This window comes from Caloenas nicobarica, chromosome Z (genome assembly GCF_036013445.1).
Source record: "Caloenas nicobarica isolate bCalNic1 chromosome Z, bCalNic1.hap1, whole genome shotgun sequence".
In the NCBI taxonomy this organism is placed as follows: domain Eukaryota; kingdom Metazoa; phylum Chordata; class Aves; order Columbiformes; family Columbidae; genus Caloenas; species Caloenas nicobarica.
In genome coordinates, this window is record NC_088284.1 from 70,408,661 (window position 1) to 70,431,626 (window position 22,966).

The following is a 22,966-nucleotide window of genomic DNA, read 5'->3' on the forward strand; positions in this document are numbered from 1 at the left end:
CTAGAGGCCATTACTGAAACTTGGTGGGATGGATCTCATGACTGGAGTGTGGCCATCTATGGCTACAGGCTGTTCAGAGGGGACAGGCAAGGAAGAAAAGGTGGAGGGTTGACACCTGCATCAAAAGAGGGATAGACTGTGAAGAGCTGTCTCTGAAGAGTATCCATGAGCCAGTTGAAAGCCTGTGGGTGAGAATCAGAGACCAAGGTGACAGAGGAAACCTTGTAATTGATGTCTACTACAGGTCACAAAATCAGGGGGAGACTATTTTTACTCCAGCCACAGGATGTGTCACACTCACAGGCTCTTGTCCTGCTGGGGGACTTCAACCACTCCAGTGTCTGCTGGAAAAGTAGCACAGTGAGCTGCAGGCAACCCAGGAGACTCCTGAAGTGCATTGAGGATAACTTCCTAAGCCAGGTAATAGACAGCCCTACCAGGTGGTTGTGATACTAGACCTGATGGTCACCAATGCAAGTGAGCTAATTGGTGACATCAAGCTTGGAGGCAGCCTGGGCTGCAATGAGTTTGCAGTGGAGTTTGCATGGAGGAATGTGGGATGGGTGAAGAGTAAATTCAGGACTGTAAGTTTTAGGAAAGCCAGCTTCCAGCTCCTCAAGGAGTTAGTCAACAGGATCCCTGGGGAAAATGCCCTCAGGGACAAGGGACCAGAACAGAGGTGGCAGATCTTTAAGGACGCTTTTGATCTTCTCATGGCTTGATCACGGGGAGACAAACAAAACCGCAGCAGATGTATTTTCCTTAACCCGCCACCCCCTTTCCTTTTTTCCCCCCATCTCTCCTCCCCCTTTTCACTAAGGACAGGCAATTTTGAGAGGAAATGAAAAGAAGGACAGAGAGAAGAGAGCTGGAAAATTTGAAAATGTTTTACTAATGCTACTAAATAAACATAGAGAAAAATAATGCAGAACAAATATTATAGAACCAGTCTTGCAATTCCCAGCAGCTGCTCCGGCAGGATCCTGCAGCCAACCAGAACTAGATTCAGTCTGTCACGAGGCCTCAGCTTGCAGGGACAGCAGAAAAGAAGAAACGAAGCGAAGCAGCAGAAGACCCAGCGGAAGAGAGAGACTCCTTCTGGTCTCCACCTTTTATATCCAGGATGTCGTGAATGGGATGGAATACTCCAATTGGTCAATTCGTGGTCACCTGACTCAGATCACTTCCTCTCATTGCTCCCCGCAATGACCCAGGACAGATGCCCAGGTGTAAGAACTTGGGTAAGGAAGGCAAGAGGCTGGCATGGCTGAGTCGAGACCTGCTGGTCAAACTAAAGGACAAAGAAAGAAATGCACAGGCATTTCAGTAGGGATAGGTGTCCTGGGAAGAGCACAGGGACACTGCCTGGTGGTGCAGAGATGGGGTCAGGAATGCCAAGGCACAGCTGGAGCTAATCTTGGCAAGGGATGCAAGGGATGCAAAGGACTTCTATAGGTATGTCAACCAGAAAAGGCAGGTCAAAGAAAGTGTAACCCCTTGATGAACAGTACTGGCAAATTCATAACAACAGAGGAGAGGGCTGAGGTACTCAACAACTTCTTTGCCTCGGTCTTCACCAACAACCTCTTCCCACACCTCTCAAGTGGAAAACGAACTGCAAGACAGGGACTGGGGGAGCAAAGTCACTCCAGCTGTGATGATTAGGTTTTTGACCACTTAAGGAACCTGTATATACATATGTCCATGGGACCTGATGAGATGCATCCTATTGTCCTGAGGGAGTTGGCTGAGGTAGTTGCCAAGCCACTCTCCAGGGTATTTGAGGTGTCATAGCAGTCAGATGAAGTCCTGGTGACTGGAAAAAGAGAAATATTGCACCCATTTTTAAAAATGTCAGAAAGGAGGAACCTGGGAACTACTGATCTGTCAGCCTCACCTCTGTGCCTGGGAAGATCTTGGAACAGTCCTCTTGGAAGCTATGACAAGGCACATGAAGGATAGGGAGGTGATTCAAGACTGCCAGCGTGGCTTCACCAAGGGCAAGTCCTGCCTGACCAACCTAGTGGCATTCTATAGTGGAGTAACTACAATGGACAAAGGGCTACTGATGTTGTCTTTCTGTAAAGCCTTTGACACAGTCCCCAACATCATCCTCCTCTCTAAATGAGACAGGTATGGATTTGATGGATGACCTGTTCGGTGCATGAGGAAGTGGCTGGGAGGTCACACCCAGAGACTAATGCTCAATGGCACTATGTCTGGATGGACACCAGTGAGAAGTGGTATCTCCCCGGGTTCCGTACTGGGGACCTGTAATATTTAATATCTTAAACAATGACATAGACAGTGGGATCAAGTGCACTCTCAGCAAATTTGCAGATGACACCAAGCTGAGTGGTGCAGTTGACACGGTTGAGGGACAGCTTCTAGAGGGACCTGGACAACCTTGAGAATTGGGCCTATGCGAACCTCAGGAGGTTCAACAAGGCCAAGTGCAAGGTCCTGCACCTGGGTCAGTGAAACCCCTGGTATCAATACAGGCAGGGGGATTAGGAATTGAGAGCGGCTCCCCAAGAAGGACTTCGGGGTACTGGTAGACGAAAGATTGGACCTGAGCCAGCAGTGTGCACTTGCCTCCTGTGGCAGTTGCACTTCCCCCACCCTGCCACACCCTGAGAACTGGTGTGGCAGTTGCACCTCCCCCTCTCAGAACCGGGGCCTTCAATGGGGCAGTTAATGGCTCTCTTTGTGGAGACCCAGAGTCGGTGGACAGGGTCATCAGCAACGGAGGGGCCAAGAGTGCCCACAGCCCAGAGAAGCTGAGAAGCTTCTCAAATGCCCACAGTCGGGGGAGGGGCGCAGAGAAGCCAAGAAGCTTCTGGAATGCCCACAGGCAGATCTGAACAGACTATAAATGGGGTTCCTGCTGAAGATCCCCTTTTTGTGGTCTTCTCGGAGCTGTGGGTCTGCCATGCTGCCGGAGTCCCTTCCCTTAGACGGAGAAGCCTTCTACGGTAACTTCCTGGCATGGGGACCCCCTCACCTCCACGCGTGGGTGAGTGATAAATTACTGAATATATGCTTTACTAAGTCCTTGCCAAGACAGGCAAGTGTAAATGTCCTCGCTGACGCAGGCAAGTGTAACTTCCTTGGCTGAGACAGGCAAGTGTAAAGTCCTTGCTGGAACAAGCAAGTGTTTATTTCTTATGGGCAAAACGGGGCAGAGAGGGCTCTGGTTTGTTTTCTTGTGAGTGCATGTATGCACACTGTGAATCCTCATTATTCTTATTTTGCTGCATCCCAAATAATCTCCTAACCTAATATCCGAACCTGTATCTTAAGTTATCAGAGTGCTAACTAATGGTGTAAACCCCGTTTCTAATTGGCTTATTTGCAGTACTTTTCCAGCCAGAATAAAGTTTGTTTTGGACCTTATTGTCCACCTAAACTTATTTTGGGGTGCCTCCGTGACACCTCCCAGAAGGCCAATCATATCTTGGGCTGCATCATAAGGACTGTAGCCAGCAGGTCAGGGGAGGCGATTCTGCCACTCTACTCCACTCTGGTGAGACCCCACCTGGAGTACTGCATTCAGCTCTGGAGTCCTCATTACCGGAAAGATCTAGACCTGTTGGAGAAGGTCCAGAGGAGGGCCACAAAGAGGATCAGAGGACTGGAACACCTCTCCTATGAGGACAGGCTGAGAGAGTTAGGGTTGTTCAGCCTAGAGAAGGCTCCAAGGAGACCTTATTGCAGCCTTTCAGTTCTTAAAAGAGGCTTATAAAAAGGATAGGGAGAGATTTTTTAGAGGGTCATGTACTGATAGGACAACAGTTAATGGTTTTAAACTAAAAGAGGAAAGATTTAAACTCGATTTGAGGAAGAAATTTTTTACAATAAGGGTGGTAAAATACTAGAGCATGCTGCCCAGAGATGTGGTAGATGCCCCATTCCTGGAAACATTCAATGCCAGGTTGGACAGAGCTCTGAGCAACCTGATCTAGCTGAAGATGTCCCTGCTCATTGCAGGGCTGTTGGACTAGATAACCTTTGAAAGTGCCTTACAATCCAAACTATTCTATGATTCTATGATTATTACAATAATCACCTCAGGATTTGTTGTATTTTCTTGGCTGCCTGGGTTGATGTTGACTTGGATTTTTGGAGAAGAAATATTTTTTTAGTCTTTAATTTAGCTGGCAAAGCTCCTTAAAGAAATAGTTTTTCTACAGAAGTGACTTCATAATATTTGACTGTATTTTCCATGCATTACATACATTTTCCCTGCATTTCTTGCAGGGAATAAAATTGCCAGGAAAAGTTCAAGAACACAAGTAATCTGTATGATATTGATCTGTATGTCTCTGAGGATATACATTCCTATATTTGCAAGCCTGAAATTTAAAATCTTGTACCAGTATCATCTTTAAAGTGGTGAAGTCAGTTTCAGAAAGTACTATGTTACTACTCATTTTGCTAGGAAAGCCTTTAAGCAGCAGCAAAGATTCAGGATAAATTTGCTAAGCATTGCCCTTTTAACCAGCATCTCCACAAATGTTGTTATGTGAATAACTTAAGTCTGACATATTTTCTTTAATCTGTTTACAAAAGGTAATATGTTACCAAGTCTCAGAGTATGCAAAACAGTATTACTCACATATATATCAATAGCTAATATTGACACCAGGATTTCAGTCTTTACCCCTATTAGACCAGTGTTGTCCATGTTGGCTGCTGTTTTGTGATATCCTTCATATCTGTCTCATCTCTTGTTTGTGTGTTTGTTTTCATGTGCATCTGCTGTCTTATCTCTTGCCATGTTACTCTTCCATTCTTTTGATTACTTAAAGGTCAGGTACCACTGTGGTGTTAAAATACCCTTCTGTGAAGATTTTAACTCATGAAAGGCAAGTTATGTTTTCCATTAACTTTACAATATTATTAAAACATAAAATCTTTGATCTAGATATCCTGCAGATGGCACAATCGTTCCTCTCCAACTCACTACACTTTTTCTTCAAATTTGTTGACTAAAGCTTCTTAAAACTTCAACATGTTTAATGAGAGTGTAGTAACTATATATTGGCACATGAAGGAAATCATGGTGACTTGTCTAAAAAGGCTTAAAAGACTTCTTTTCCAAAGATTTTTCCATTTTTACTAGTTTTTTTTTCCAAAGGTTATTCTGTTCTTACCAGTTTTCTGAGGACTGACTTCACAAACTTGGAAATATATTGCCTAAAGGAACGAAATTAACCTGTTCTTTATTATGACTAGATGTAAAGATCTGATTTAGAGAAGGATTAGTAAGGAGAATAAACAAGATTCAGTATTTTCTTTCTTGTTACATACCTGTAGCTTACTTTTAATGTACTTTGGCGAGAAACATTCTCAGAATGAATGTATTGGGTTCCACTTAACAATAAGGAAAAAACGTACATTGCAATCATTCAAAAAAAGCCATGAACGAACATGCACACACACAGAAAAAACAGTTTGTGAAGTAATATTTTTCAGTGCTGCAGGACATGCCTACGTACCACTGTCATTTACTGCAGTCCTTGCTTGTGTACTCATGCACCATTTGGGTCATATAACCTCTATGTCCTTAGGCATTCCACAGCTTTATTACAGATGGCCTGCTGTTACTGCTAGCTTTAGGGCAGAAACTGAGTGATTATCAACATTCAGTAAATCTCCTCTCACAGGTGGTGGGAGCTTCCAGCTTGCAAGTTTTCACTGCTAACTGAGTGTGCACAACAGTTATGGAAAGCAAATGTAATGTAATGAGAAGTTAGTTGGAAACAAGAACCTGAAGAAATGAGGTCAACACAAGTTGGTTACCAAAACATTGTCTTTGGACCAAGAAAGAAACAGGATAGAGGTGAAGGAAGAGACTCCACAAGTACTTTTCATGTCATATTGAAGAACAGGGTTAAAACCAGATCCTGTAAGTATTCTGGGGTTTTCACTTGCAATGTGTGAGTTAAAACTTTAAAAGAAAACTGCACAAATGTTCTGCTGCAACTAAACTTCTAATCTGTCATTTAGTTATAACATTTATTGAATTATTTCATTATGGTGGCTTTTAGATTTTGCACCATAGCAAGACAAGTTTTTAAAAGAATGCAAGGAATAATACTGACTAAAAACTCCATTGTATTTTCCCAGTGAATTAATCATGGCTTGTATTTTAATGGTTGTCTAAATATTTCTCCAAGAAAACAGGTAATCAAACAGCAGTACTTAGTAAATTAAGACTGACACTGTACTGAGAAAGAATATAGAGCATAAGGTATTTAACAAAGTGATATGCTTTAACATGTATACTATTGTAACAGAAAAAATATTAGTGAAAGAAAAGAATGGTTAGGGAGAAAGCTATTATGAAAGAAACTTACATAACAATGGCTAACATAGAGAAGGCTTTTCAAATCATGTCTCTGATGGTGGTAGTGAAAGTTAAGTCTGAACATCAAAAGAGAGGATCAAGGTGAAATGAAGGATACTGCTTGAGGAAAAGGAAAGTAGCAATGTCCTAAAACCCCAGAGCACTTCAGCACTGTAGGTATTTTGGCCAGAGCAGAGCTAGAGCATGGCATATCAACTTCTAAGGCCTGTTCCAAGGGTTTCTGTGGCAGTTGCACTTCCCCCCCCGCCACGCCCTGAGAACTGGTGTGGCAGTTGCACTGGTAGGTGCCCACCCCCCCTCTCAGAACTGGGGCCTTCAATGGGGCAGTTAATGACTCTCTTGTGGAGACCCAGAGTCAGTGGACAGGTTCATCAGCAACGGAGGAGCCAAGAGTGCCCACAGCCCAGAGAAGCTGAGAAGCTTCTCAAATGCCCACAGTCGGGGGAGGGGCACAGAGAAGCTTCTGGAATGCCCACAGGCAGATCTGAGCAGACTATAAATGGGGTTCCCACCAGAGACACCCTTTTTGTGGTCTTCTCGGAGCTTTGGGTCTGCCATGCTGCCGGAGTCCCTCCTCTTAGATGGAGAAGCCATCTAAGGTAACTTCCCGGGATTGGGAGCCCCTCACCTCTGTGTGTGGTTGAGTGATAAATTACTGAATATATGCTTTAATAAGTCCTCGCCTGGTAGGCGAGTGTAAATTCCTTGTCTGGGACAGACGAATGTAAAGTCCTGGCCGCAGTAGGCTAGTGTTTATCTCTTATGGGCAAAACGGGGCAGAGAGGGCGCTGGTTTTGTTTTCTTGTGAGTGTATGTATGCACGCTGTGGATCCTCATTATTCTTATTTTGCTGCACCCCAAATTATCTCCTAACCTAATATCCGAACCTGTATCTTAAGTTATCGGAGTGCTAACTAATTGTATAAACCCCATTTCTAATTGGTTTATCAGTGGTACTTTTCCGGCCAGAATAAAGTTTGGTTTGGACCTTGTTGTCTGCCTAAATGTATTTTGGGTTGCCTCCGTGACAGTTTCAGCACATGTAACTTTGTGTAGATAAAGGGTCTGAGCCATTTCTCACTGCACTATGTTTCAGCAGGCTTAGCCATGCAACCTAGACATTCTTGGAGTATTCCTTGAATGCCTGAGCAAGGATGTAAACCCTGTAAGGCTGTCTCACCCATAGTCTTCAGTGGCACTGAATTAACTTCAACAATGACATCAGCAAGAACCAGCATTATGATCCATATGTCAGAGAGTTAGAACAGTGAGCAGTTTCTCACCGTATCTTATTTACAGCTATATTACTGCCAGATTATCTTTCAGTAGTCCTGAACAGACTTTGCTGCAGCCTTAATCCTGTGAACTGGAGAAGTACATTTTTTCCTTTCCATCAAAGTTGTAAATGAAAGGAAAGCAAAGACAAACTGCTTATTGGATCAGTGCTAATGTTGGTGAAATTTCGGATATGTGTCTTTGGGTTAATAACTATATGCTTTATTTTCTCTATAACATCTTTCTTCTGTTTGACCACAGTTGGGCTGTGGGTTTCAACCTGGAACACTTGGCATGACCACAGAAGCTCAGTTCTGTCTTTTGAGGCTCTTGTTGCTCATAATAGCTGTTGTGGTTTGATCGTGGGGAGACAATCAAAAACTGTGGCAGATGTATTTTTCTTAACCCGCCCTCCCCTCCCCTCTTTTCCGCCCCCTCTCCTCCCCCTTTTCACTAAGGACAGGCGATTTTGAGAGGAAATGAAAAGAAGGACAGAGAGAAGAGAGCTGGAAAATTTTAAAACATTTTACTAATGCTGGAAAATTTTAAAACATTTCACTAATGCTACTAAATAAACATAGAGAAAAATAACGTAGAACAAATATTATAGAACCAGTCTTGCAATTCCCAGCAGCTGCTCCAGCAGGATCCTGCAGCCAACCGTAACTAGATTCAGTCTGTCACAAGGCCTCAGCTTGCAGGGACAGTCACGAGGCCTCAGCTTGCAGGGACAGCAGGAAAGAAGCAGAGACGAAGAAGAAGCGAAGCGAAGCAGCAGAAGACCCAGCAGAAGAGAGAGACTCTTTCTGGTCTCCACCTTTTATATCCAGGATGTCATGAATGGGATGGAATACTCCAATTGGTCAATTCGTGGTCACCTGACTCAAACCACTTCCTCTCGTTGCTTTCCCCAATGACCCAGGACATTCCACCCCTTATAACATACCATTCACAGCATATTTAAACCTCATCAATACAATCTAATTAATACAATCTATCAATACAATTTAATTAATTACAACAACTATATACATATATACGCAGGTGTAGCTCAGCATTCTCTTAGTCCATGGACCATCCTTTGGAAAAGCTCATTTAAGTTCACTTATCACACATGTAGTACATCTCATGACCACTGTTTGTGAGTTAAAGACATCAACTTGGAAGAATTTGTTAGACGCCACTCAAAGAAACTAGCTCTGATTCCATCACCACTGTCTTGATCTGAAAGACACTTATTAGACACTGTTAGTATGGAAATTAACATCATGCAGTTCAGTCTTGACTATTTTCACCTAAAATCAAATCCCGTTTAGGTACACATCGAACTTCCTCATCTTTAGGCATCACCCACCAGGTGCTACCAGGACCTTGGGCAAAAACAATCCCATGAATGGGCTTGCCTTTGCCTGAGGTAGGAGTGACCCAAACTGCCTTTCCTAACATACTTTTCATGTGTACTACAGGGACTTTATCTCCTTCTACAGTACGTAGAATTTCTGATTTTGCAGGCCCGGCTTGATTAGTTGATCCTCTAGTGTTGAGCAACCAAGTGGCTTTTACTAAATGTGAATCCCAGTTTTTAAAGGTTCCACCACCCAGTGCTTTTCGTGTAGTTTTTAAGAAACCATTGTACCTTTCAATTTTCCCTGAAGCTGGTGCATGATATGGAATGTGATATACCCACTCAATACCATGTTCTCTGGTCCAATTGTCTATAAGACTGTTTTTGAAATGAGTACCATTGTCTGATTCAATTCTTTCTGGCGTACCACGTCACCAAAGGACTTGCTTTTCAAGGCCCAAGAACGTCTTTCGGGCTGTAGCATGGGGTACAGCATATGTTTCCAACTATCCAGTGGTTGCTTCTACCATTATAAGTACTGTGTACACATACGCAGGCACATCGCAAGAAGAGCCAGAGACCATGAATGCGTTGCAAAGAGCAAGTTTTATTTTAGTTACCTCTCTACTGGGGGATCTCCAAAGTCGCACCTGAGCTCCCAGGCAGAGGTGACACAAGTAGGGACGCAAGTGCTGGTAAGTTCAGCCCTGCTGGAAGATCACTGGGCCTGCTGAGCTGGCCTGTATTTCAAGGCTTCAGGCAGGCGCAGCCTCCCGCTCTTTCTCACAACAAAGCAGGAATCTCAGACATAGTGGTAAGGTGCCTAGAGTTTCTCACAGGCCTATGTCATCTAACACAGAGGTTCTACTCATCAAGCACACAAGGTCAGTAAAACAATTAGTGTGATGTATGTGCTTTTTCTACAGACAAGTGCAAGTCACTTTGAGCGCATTTACATTTAACTAACCTCCTCGCCAAATCTTCCGCTACGTTCCAATACATTCCACCCCCTTGCTCATGTGACTTGCTTCTGCTGGGGCCGACAAAGCCAGAGTTGTTCATTTGGGCTTGTGAGGTGTAGCACAGAGAAATTTACATGGGCAGACAATAAACACATACAGAAAAAGGAAAAACATATTTCTACAATAATGCATAATTTCTACAATAATCAAGTGTCCCATTCATCTTGTCGAGGAATTAAATGAGTCATTCAGCCAGGCATTATCAGTAGATTGTTTCACTTCCTGCATTAGTTCCAGAGATCTGAGATGTTGTCTTCCATGCTGGTTAGTTCATCATCTATGTTGAAGCAACACATGCCTTCAAAATCGAAGCAGCATTTGCAGCCACTACCTACTCAGAGAAACAACAATAAGAAACATTAATGTTAAAACCCCTTAGCATAGCACAACTCTGTAATACAGCTATGAGGGTTGTCATGCTAGTGAAACACATTGTTAAGAGATCTGCAGCTGTTAATTTCTTGTAAACATTAAAGGCAAATTATTAGGGTACAGTAGCAGCTGAACAAAACTAAATTTACCAGGACAAATCTAAGTTAATCAACAGGAGTGTTGTCACCTTCCAGTAATACATATGCTGCTGCTCCAGCTCCTTCAGCTGGTATCACTCTGGGTTTAACAACCTGGTGTGGATTAATTGCCAACACAGACAGCAAAGTCGTAGCCTGCACTTTTTCAGATTGGACTTCAGTTGGATGTTGAGTCTGTGACACCGATAACATCGTTCCAGTGCTGTCTCCTCTAAATAAAACATAGGTGTTCACTGAAGATACCTGAAATACAAGAACTCGAGAATTTGATATTAGCAAAGGATGCAACATAAAAGGAGAAGTCAGGGTACAAAACCATACAGCATTCTCTAGAGTCATATGAATTTTACATCTAGATCAATAGGCTGCAGTCCCACTTCACAATCCATTGGTGTGAATAATTTCATTTCCCCTGTAGTTAGTCCTGACACTGTACCCACAGAAGTGTGTACATATTGCCACCCCCTAGACGGGGGTAGGGGACCAATATAATCAGCCTGACAGGCATTCAATGCCCACTGACCCTGTTTTACCTTTCCCCATGCTCTTAAATGTAGCCGTGTACAAGTAGCGCAATGATGTGAGCATGTTTTAGAAGTATATAACAGCAAAGGGATTTGATTGTGAGCAACGTCTCATGAGTGTGCAGCATAAGCTGATCCATGTCCACAAGCTGTATGCACATTCAGAGCTTGAGCATGCAGCTCGGCAGAGGTCATATTATCTGCTTCCTTATTGTTCTGATACTCAAATGAATCAACTTTATTGTGCTCTGCTATTAACCCTTCACAAGGGGAATCCTCCTCCACAGAAAATATAGGGATGAGAGTTCTCCAATGCCCTAAAAATCCTAAAAAGGCATGTAATTGTCTTATTGCAGCTGGTACAGAAAACTGCTGGACTGTGTGCTGTACCTTATCTGGTATTTCTCTAAGCTGCCTATGCCAAACTATTTCTAAAAATAGTACAGTAGCACTAGGGCCCTGTGTTTTATTCAGATTAATTGCCTAGCCTTTGTCCTGCAAATGCACCTTCAAAAATTCAGCAGCTGTTTCAGGTTCTTCTTGTGACACTGCCATAATCAACAGATCATCAATATCATGGCAATCAGACCATAGCGCTATATCAGCTACTACCATTTGGTGGCAAACGGAGGGACTGTGTTTGTATCTCTGAGACAATACTTGACAAGTGTATTGCTTTTGTTGCCAGGTAAAGGCAAATTGGTCTTGCACTGAGGTGGCAGGGGGGGTAGGGGGTGGGTGCAGTGTTGGCGGGGGGGCTAGGGCTGGGTGGCTTTTTTGCATAAGCATTAACTTTTGCAAGCGGCAAAAAATTTCTGATGCTATGATCCCACCCATTTCTGATCATGGGATACCAGCTTGTACTAAATCATTCCACATTAGTGTTCTCGTCACCTGTGCCGTAACTCCTTTCAGTTTTGCTGGATTTCCGTTATCCACCACCCAAACAGGGGGTCCTGAAATTACAGCCCCAATTCCCCTCAAGGCATCTGCTGGAGTGCCTGCATTACCTGTAGCATTTGTCACTGCTGGCAGAATCACAGGTATTAATGAGGCAGGCGCTCCTCTCAAAAGTTGCATTTTTATACTTCTTGTCACTGCTACCCTGTCCGGATCAGAACCCATAATCAATGCATATGCCGCCCCCATCTGCCACACTAAATCAATACTTTCCTCCGTTGTGCACCAATTTCCACGGGACAACACAGACTCAACAGGTTCAGCATATGCTGTTAAAACTGCTGCAGACAAACAGTGATATAGTTTAGGTGCAATAATATCTTGCCTGTCTGGACCTCTGACAGTTTGCAGCTGAGCATATCGTTGTTTTATCTGATCATCATTGTCTATAGGAATTAATAAATCTTTTTCATCTGCTAATAAATGGATAGACACAGTTCCACTATCCCAAGCTGGCAAAATCTGTGCCGGTATTCCTTCCCCACTCGTCTGCTGAGAGATCTCTGAAAATGCCATTAACTCCTTTGGAGAGCGAGTACACGTGATCTGCGCCCCCCCATCTGCTTGTTCGTGCTGCCGCATCATTTGTATGGGGGGTTGTGCTCCCACCACCTCCCAGCCATTTAAGTCAGGATCAAATTCAGACTCAATATTGGGAGTCTGAGGATTCACTCCAAATATTTCCATCCCACTCCTTGGGATTCCAAGAGCGTTTTGTGGTAAGAGCACAAACCTGAGAACACAGAAACTCAGTTTTTGCATATTTTTCCCTTTGTTCCTTAGCAATACACGCTAGCAACTGGTCTATATTATCTTGCAGGTCATCACACTGTTCTGCTTGAACAGTAATTACTTCTTGTGCGATCGCCTTTGCATCCTGTAAAATCTCAACCTCCTTTTCCAATTCTCTTATTTACTCTGCAATGCAACAACTGCATGATCAAGAGCTCTTAAGACTGGTAACGAATAACCATCCCAATCTCCCCGCTAATTTGCGAGAAGAAGTCAATGACGCTCTCCATGGAAACTTTGCATAGCTGCCTGAATTACCTGGGGGGTAATCACCACCCCATCATCAATCTGAGGCCATCCTTCTGGCGGAGCCAATTCAGACAGGAGAGCAGCCACAGGAGCCCAGCACTCCGTACTGGGCCATCCCGGAATTTGGGGAGTCACCCTCGAGGCCCCCCCTGTCCCCGGTGTTTTTGCAAACGGCAGCATGGCTGTTTCTAGCGACTGCCGACTAATGCCAAATGTGTACACATATGCAGGCACATCGCAAGAAGAGCAAGAGACCATGAATGCGTTGCAAAGAGCAAGTTTTATTTTAGTTACCTCTCTACTGGGGGATCTCTGAAGTCGCACCTGAGCTCCCAGGCAGAGGTGACACAAGTGGGGACGCAGGCGCTGGTAAGTTCAGCCCTGCTGGAAGACCACTGGGTCTGCTGAGCTGGCCTGTATTTCAAGGCTTCAGGCAGGCGCAGCCTCCCGCTCTTTCTCACAACAAAGCAGGAATCTCAGACATAGTGATAAGGTGCCTAGAGTTTCTCACAGGCCTATGTTATCTAACACAGAGGTTCTACTCATCAAGCACACAAGGTCAGTAAAACAATTAGTGTGATGTATGTGCTTTTTCTACAGACAAGTGCAAGTCACTTTGAGCGTATTTACATTTAGCTAACCTCCTCGCCAAATCTTCTGCTACGTTCCAATACAGTACATACCGCTTACCCTGACAAGTTTGTGGAAGTGTAATATAATCAATCTGCCAAGCCTCTCCATACTTATACTTTAACCGTTGCCCCCCGTACCATACAGGCTTTAACCTTTTAGCTTGTTTGATTTCGGCACAAGTTTCACATTCATGAATAACCTGTGAAATAGTGTCCATAGTTAAGCCCACCCCTCGATCACGAGCCCATTTATAGGTTGCATCCCTGCCTTGATGCCCTGAAGCATCATGGGCCCACTTTGCTAAGAAGAGTTCACCTTTATGTTGCCAGTCCAAATCTACTTCAGCTACTTGAATCTTAGCAGCTTGATCCACTTGTTGGTTGTTTCAATGTTCCTCAGTGGCTCGACTTTTAGGTACATGAGCATCTGCATGACGAAGTCTCACAGTCAGGGTCTCTAGCTGAGCAGCAATGCCTTGCCACAGTGTGGCGGCCCAAATGGGTTTACCTCTGCATTGCCAGTTGTTTTTCTTCCATTACTGTAGCCACCCCCACAAGGCGTTTTCCACCATCCATGAATCAGTATAAAGATAAAGCATTGGACACTTTTCTCGTTCAGCAATGTCCAAGGCCAGCTGGATGGCTTCCACTTCTGCAAATTGACTAGATTCACCCAGTCCTTCAGTGGCTTCTGTGACTCGTCGTATGGGACTCTACACAGCAGCTTTCCATCTTCGAAGTTTACCTACAAGACGGCAGGATCCATCTGTGAACAGGGCATACAGCTTTTCAGTCTCTGAAAGGGTATTATATGGTGGTACTTTTTCAGCACGTGTTACTTCCTCCTCTTCGGGCGACATCCCAAAGTCTTTATTTTCTGGCCAGTCCGTAATCACTTCTAAGATCCCTGAATGATTGGGACTCCAGTTCAAGCTCGTTGTGTGATCAATGCAATCCATTTACTCCACGTAGCATCAGTTGCGTGATGCGTGGAGGGAAACTTCCCTTTAAACATCCAGCTCAGCACCGGCAGTCGAGGTGCCACAAGGAGCTGTGCTTCAGCACCAATCACTTCTGAAGCTGCTCGGACTCCCTCATAAGCTGCAAGTATTTCCTTTTCAGTTGGAGTATAATTGACCTCCGATCCTTTGTATCCTCGACTCCAAAAACCTAAGGGTCGACCTCGGGTTTCTCCTGGTGCCTTCTGCCAGAGGCTCCAGGTAAGACCATTATCTCCGGCCGCAGTGTAAAGCACATTTTTAACATCTAGTCCAGTCCGAACAGGTTCCAAGGACCACCGCATGAGTTATCTCACACTTAATTTGTTCAAAGGCTTGTTGTTGTTCTGGTTCCCACTCAAACTGGTTCTCTTTGCAAGTCACTCAGTAGAGAGGGCTCATAATCTGACTGTAGACGGGAATATGCATTCTCCAAAAACCTATAACACCCAAGAAAGTCTGTGTCTCCTTCCTATTGGCAGGTGGAGACATAGCTGCAATTTTGTTGATCACCTCCATTGAGATCTGACTCTGACCATCTTGCCATTTTACTCCTAAAAGCTGGATCTCTTGTGCAAGTCCCTTGACCTTACTATGTTTTATGGCAAAACCAGCGTCCAAAAGAATATGAATTATTCTCTCACCTTTCTCAAAGACTTCTTTCTCTGTGTCACCCCATGCAATGATGTCATCCATCTATTGCAAGCGTTCTGGAGATTTACCTTCTTCCAGCGTGGTTTGGATCAGTCCATGGCAGATGGTAGGACTGTGTTTCCACCCCTGGGGCAAGCTATTCCACGTCTACTGGATACCCTTCCAGGTGAAAGCAAACTGTGACCTGCATTCTGCTGCTAAAGGAATAGAGAAAAATGCATTAGCAATGTCCGTGGTGGCATACCACTTAGCTGCCTTTGACTCCAGTTCAAATTGCAGTTCTGGCATATCAGGCACAGCAACACTTAATGGTGGTGTAACTTCATTGAGGCCACGATAGTCTACAGTTAGTTTCCACTCATCACTAGACTTACACACTGGCCAAATTGGGCTATTAAAAGGTGAGCGAGTCTTACTCATCACACCCTGCCATTTTAGTTGACGAATCAATTTCTGAATAGGAATCAAAGAGTCTCGATTGGTGCGATATTGTCAACAATGCACCGTCGTGGTAGCAACTGGCACCTGCTGATCCTCAACCGTCAGCAGTCCTACAACAGAGGTGTCATCTGAAAGACCACGCAAATCAGACAGCTGTTCAGTTTTCTCAGTGTCCACAGATGCTATGCCAAATGCCCACCAATGCCCTTTTGGGTCCTTAAAATACCCTCTCCTGAGGTAGTCTATGCCAAGGATGCATGCAATATCTGGGCCAATCACAATGGGATGCTTTTGCCAGTTTTTTCCAGTTAGGCTCTACAACAGTCAGTTCCTGGGATCCCCCAGTCATTCCAAAAAATACTGATGGATTGTGTTCCTTTATAGTTTGAAGGAATTATAGTGCACCGAGCACCAGTGTCCACCAAAGCCTTGTACTCCTGGGGGTGTGTTGTACCAGGCCATCGTATGTGTACAGTCCAATAAACTCTGGTATCCCTTTCCTCCACCTGGCTGGAGGCAGGGCACCTCTAATCTCTGTCTTGCACAGTCTCTGAGTGTGAATTAGAGATTCCTTCAAGAGCATCAGAATCTCTTCTGTCCCTTCGGTAAACTGGGGCAGCCCTTTTCCTAGGAGTTTTCCTTTTTAACTCACATACTCGTTCTTGAAGTTCTGAAGTAGGTCTTTTATGCCACTTTTTCATATCTTCTCCTTGCTCACGTAGGAAAGACCGCAGTGAACTTCTGGTGGTGGTCTGCCTCTGTTCTCTCTCCAGAGATGGGAAACGCCTTCTCCTAAGAGCTGCAACATTGGTTCGTACAAGTCGTGAATTGTATGTGCTTTCTCTGAGTGCTTTGATTTCCTGCAACAGCTTTTCAAACTGGTCATCAGATTTTTCACACAGTTTCTCCACAGCAGAGGCACAAGCCCGTAGAGAACCAGCAAGGCTGTCCTCAAATTCCCGGAGCTGCTCAATCATGTCAGAAACACTTTGTCTACCACCAGTTGACAAGTCCATTCCTGCCAATGACTTAGCATATGCAGGTGGTGCACTTTGTACTAATCTGCACCACACAGATCATGTACACTCCATTCTATCTGCATCTATCCCCTCTTGGCTGTTTGGCCCAAAATAGATGATCTCTTGCACAGCTAATTCTCTCAGGAACTGGATACCTCTCTCCATAGTATTGCATTTCCCTGATGTGCATTGACAATTGTCCTTGTGACAAAATCTTGTTTTCATAGCTGTCAGGAGTTGGGTCCAGAGGGTAGCAGAGTTGTGCTCACTTGCAATTGCCCTATCAAAGGTGGAATCCTTTGATAGAGATCCCAGCTGTTTTGCTTCTCTGCCCTCCAGTTCTATCGTTTCAGCCCCATTATCCCAGCATCGGAGCATCCAGGTTACAATATTTTCACCATCACGACAACTATAGTTTTTTTGCAGATCTCTGAGCTCACCTGGAGAAAAGGACTGAGTAGTGGTCACTTCCTCCCTTGATGATGCCCCTTGGGATGAGTTTGGCCTGTTGCCATCATCTGCAGCACCAGTAGCCTTTCTAGTGACTTTCTTAAAACCGGCAACTGATGCTGATATTGGCTCACCATCATCACAGGGGTTGTTATTGTTACAACAGCAACCATGCCCCGTGTTTGAGGAAGGAGGGGCCCTGTTAGGCTTTGGACAAATGACATCATCTGCAGTCAAGGAAGAAGCTTGAGCCTGTGTAGCCACGGTGTCTGTGACTGGGGGGGGGCGGTGGCTGCAACTGCTGTTTCAGCTGCCCTTCCAGCTTCAACAGACACCATGCAACTCTCATTGCTCAAAAGACACACAAACCTCTGATTTAATCTGATTTCTCTTGACACTAGCATTAATACTAGCACATTTGTCACAGCAGAGAACACTGTAATAGTTCTATCAAAACTCCATGAATATTCAAAGCACTCAAAAACGCTGGTAATCTGTTCAAACGAGAAGGCAAAAGTATGGTTAGTCAAGCTTTCTAAAGATTCGCTAGCCCATCTAGCAAACACATAGCTGGATTTTATCTCTCTCGGAGGTTTCTTAAGGTAAAGCAGAAACAAATAGAAACTCATTATCGGTTGCAATATCATAAAGCAAGCCAATGCCAAACCACACAGTGCAATCATAAGCATTGTCCAGTTCTTTGTTGTTATAGAAGAGTCTATTCCCAAGAAACACCCAACACAAATAGGGTGTAGCAGTCCACAATGTAGAAAATAGTTGATACAAATTATACCACTAAAGTATTACATAAATTATACCACTAAAGTATTAAGTAAAAAGTATAAACAATGGAGTTAGAAAGGATATGTGTTGTGGTTTTACCTGAGCTACCAATATAACCATGATAGCTGCTCACTCACTCCCCTCTCCACCCCCGCAAATAGAGGAGAGAAGCAAAAGGCAAGGGAGAAACTTGGATTGAGATAAACACAGTTTAATAAAATAACAAAATACTAATACACAACTAGTAAATATATCTGTAAAATAGAAATAAAATATAAAATAAAAGATACTCAATGCACTTCCTCACAAACTCCATCCACATCGAGCAGCTAGTCCCAGGAAAGAGCACCTGGACCCAACAACCAATCCTGGAGAGAGAAAAGAGGGAAAAGGCAGAAAGGCCCAGAGGCCTCTGCAAAATGACAGGATGGCAAAAAGCTGAACTAAGGAAAGTCCCAAACAGAGTGCCCCCATCTCTGACAAAAAAAGCGAAGAAGAAGAAAGAACACAAGACAGAGACCAGAAGATCCTGACTATCCTTATAATATGAAGCATAACACTAATGGGATGAAATACTCTTACTGATCAGTCTGATGCCAGCCAAGCTTTGCCCTATCTATGTCCCTCCTCCTTGGTGCCTCACACCTGTGGGCAGAGTGGTCAGAAGACCCTTGGCTCTCAGACCAGAGCAATTAAAAACATTAACTCTATCCTGAGGTATTATCTCTTGTTCATAGAATCACAGAATCACAGAATGTGATTCTAAGTCCAAATAATGACCACGCTAGCTATGAAAAAGAAAGGTTTCTAACTGTATGAAGGAAATCAACTCATTTTCAGTCAAACCAGCAGAATATGTCATGAGTCTTGAACCTAAATCACTTGATGACAGTAGGAAGCTTTTTGCTCATTTTAGTGGAAGTGAGATTAGACTTGTGAGGATGAGGTGTTTTGAAGTACTTTTTGTCATTTTTTTTTTCTCTTTTTTCCTCTAAATGGACACTATTCATCAACCTGTGTCCAAAATTCCCATTTTATATTATTTTCATTACCAGTAATAATTGGGCTTTTTTACAAAACAGAAACCAAACCAAACCAAAAAAAAAAAAAAAAAAAAAAGAGAAACTTAGACATCCTTATTGATTCTTTCTGTCCCAGAATTCATAGACAACATCCAGCTAAATGCAGGAACTCCAACTCTAGTTCCACCTCTTGTTTTCTGTCCTGGACTCACTAAATACATTATTGGGAAAAGTTCTAAACTGTGGAACTGTGGAAAATCTAAGAACAGGCATCAGCTTCTAAATTTTGTAACTAGGTCACAATTATAAAATCTAGAAAGCTTGCTTCATCAGTCAACTCTGAATTTTAAAGTAGTTACTTGAAATGTGAAAGGAAGGTTCAGTTAGCAAAGTGCGCTTGGTCTCTGAATATGAGGAGTCACTATACCATAAATGGGAAAACAGTGTTGGAGTTTTAAAGAGCAAAAGCCTACATTTTGATTGACTAGTAACATTATGACTGTTATTATTGCAGAGACCAAGAAAATTGTAATAATTAGCCTGCCAGTTAACTTGTTACTCTTCAGTAAAAATGCATATGCGGAAACAATTAATCTCATCACTTTATCATTATTAGGCCATTCTGTTACTGCAGTTCTGTGCAGTTTAATACATCAATTAATCTTAAAAAAGTATTATTTTCTAATTTAAGGCTTTGCTTTCCTTATTTTGATGATATACTCAGAGGGCAACATTTAAGTGTGTACAGATCTCAGACAAAATAAAATTGTTGAAATGGAACTACCATCTCAGAGTGTAATATGTAATGTAACAGAATGTAACTACATTTAATAAATGTAATAAAATTGGAAATGACACCTCAGAGCGTAAAATTTAACACAGAGATTATGATTATCTCTCAAATCAGATCTTGCAGAGGTTACTTCACTGCAAGGACTAAAAATGCCATGTAGAAAGAGCTTACGATTACACAAGTGAAGAAACAACTGGGCTACTATACGTGTTCATCTGCCTTCCTTACATTTAAATTTGTAGTTGAACCAAGTTACAGTGGAGGAAATTTCGCAAACCAAGAAAACTTAAGCATGAAGTTCCAGATACATTGAGGTGAATACGAGCACAGCTCAGACGCTAAACTTATGTGTGTCCTGTAGTAACTACAGAGTATTGTTGATTAAATGGATGAATCTAAACATGCAGTGGATGTAATTGATAATCTATTAGTAATATGTTTTCATATCTTCCTGAATCAGAGAACAATGTCTTTGTTTTATGACTCCCAGAGACAGGCTGTCCCTTAAGAGCTTGTTTAAGGAAATTACTCTGGTCATTGTTAGTGACAGGATATGGGACGGGCTGAAGTACATATTATCACCAAATGGCAATTGTTTCAAAAAATTAAGACATACATTAAATAATCTGTTCTAAATATCTTCACAAATAAGGAACGAGTCTTACACTGATTTTGAAATCTTACAGACTCAGCAACAGTCTACCAACTACTTCAGGATAAGAGAACCTTCTCTCATTTCATTGTCATTCTATGTCATTAAAATAATGATTTAATATTACTTTTTGCACGCAGTACAGACTGACCAAGGCACATTTCAGAAGTATGTCTCTGGGGAATTACACCAAAAAGAAACCCTAAACTAGAAGCCCCACCAAGTTTTGATTATGAAAGAAAAAAAAAAAATAAAAACTTGAAATGAAGCTCAACTGGTTTTTAAAATATCTTAATCTTTAAAATTCATTCAAGAGTCCATTCTTGTGTTAGCTCTTCAGGAAGCTAATAAATCTATTCACCTTTTCTCTCATCTAAATAAATACCTATAAAGAAACTGGAATTTTTTCCCATGTTCAACAGATTCTACTTTCCATGTGGGTGATGTCTGAATTATCTGAAGAGCTGCTGAAGAACATAGACGGTTCTGCTATGACTGTATACATTAGTCTTTTGTTCCTGTGTCTACTTACTAAGTGAACTGATTAAAAGAGCAGGAAACAAACCTTTCTTGTCAGAATTGCAAAACAGGTCAAACTCACTGTCATCCAGATGACACACCAGATAGGTTTTAAGCTGTCAAATGCAAGAGCCGTCTAGACACCATTTCTTTCTCCAAAATATATTTAAAAAGTGCTTTGGGAGATTTAGTCTCAGATGCATATGCATGACCTTTTCAGAAAAAAAAAAAATCTATATAATGGAAGTACCAGTATTCCTCATCCAAAAGTTTTCATAGTGTGGTGTTGCCATTAACAGATACAGATGGTCTAAGTTAGATTTCTCAAATAAAGAATTAGAAGTTGTCTGTTCGTGGAAAGAGAGACAGAATAAAAATTAATTTTCCCATTAAGATCAAGTAGAAGGGATAATAATAGATAACATAAAGAGTTAAACTACATTAATTGTAATAATAACAGCTTTTTTAAAAATTTAAAAGTATAAACTACTTACTAAATGTTTACCAAAATAAGATATGCGTAGAGGTCCCTTGCCTTTTAAGAACCACACAGCTTATCCTGCAGAGGGAGCTGGGAATCCTCAGCCTTTATATAGGTAATTGCAAAGGCTGCTGGGTGTCACTGTCACTAGACCTCCTATACAAGCAGAGATTCAGCATCTAAACACAAGTAACTTTTTTCACTATTGTAAACCAAATCTTAGATATGCTGAAGGTTCTAGAAAAATCTCTTCTTCCTACCTACATGTGGCCACAGTTGCATAGTTACTTTCACTTGGTCTAGGTCCGCAGGGTCTTCACTTCCTTCAGCCATTTGCATCCAAGTCCACTTGTTGCCTTATTGCTTAGCTCCCACTTCAGCTTTGTCACACCTAATGTACTTTATGGGTTAAGCGAGAGGAAGATTGAAGCAGGACTGTAAAACAAAATGTTTAGTACCTGAAAGTGTCTTGTGTAAGGCAATAGTCAGCATATGAAGCTTCAGGAAGCCTGAGTTAAATCCAGCTTTTGCTGACTTCTGAAACAGAATTCCTGGCAATACACTAGATAAAGAAAGTCAGCCTCAGTGATTAACTCTTCCAGCAGTAAACTGAAAACAGTGTTGTTTCATGTTTACAATGAAGTAAGGCAGGGAGTGTGTAGAGAAGAAAAGTCAAATTTGTGAAACTAGCAACATGTTCATCTTTCTCAGTTGTGAATTACTGGAATCACACTGTAGTACCTGCAGATAAAGGGCAAGCACATATAAACACTGTAGGAGGTGTGGTGGCACGAAAAAGCAGATAATGCTAGCTAGCACAGAAATACTGATTTTTTTCTCCCTCTGCATTTCTGGCCTAAGAGTCAACAAGGTAACATGCAAGAGCATGTAATTCATAATGCTTTGGTCATATTTGATGGCTGAACCAAAAGCTAAAGGTGTAAGTCCATGCTGTTGATGAAATTGCCTGAGACTGAAAAAGTACTAATGGAGATGAAAGTAATAAAGAACTAAAAATCACCCTTCTTACCTTTTTCTCCCTCTTATGATGCAGTCAATAGCTCCATGCAGCTGGTTTTGAAATACTGTTATAGATGACTGATTTTAAAAACAAAGTACAATAATCAAAATGCAAAGACACTTAAAAATAGAAATGCAAATTGCAAGTCTCCACCTCATAGTTAGTGACTGGGCAAGATTATACACATTATGCAGCTTATTTAGGATCAAAGTAGTAGGAGGCTGATTTTTCAGAAAGGAATCACAGGTTATTTTCTTTGACAAATATTTTTAGACTGAATAACATGCATATTTATTGAATGTGATTATTGTTTGTCTTTGAATAAGGGCTGAATTATTGATAAACACAGACTTCACAAAAATACTTATTTTGAAGTCATTTTTTAATAGTAAGCAAACACTTCCTTTTAAGAATGAAGTGTTGAAATGGAG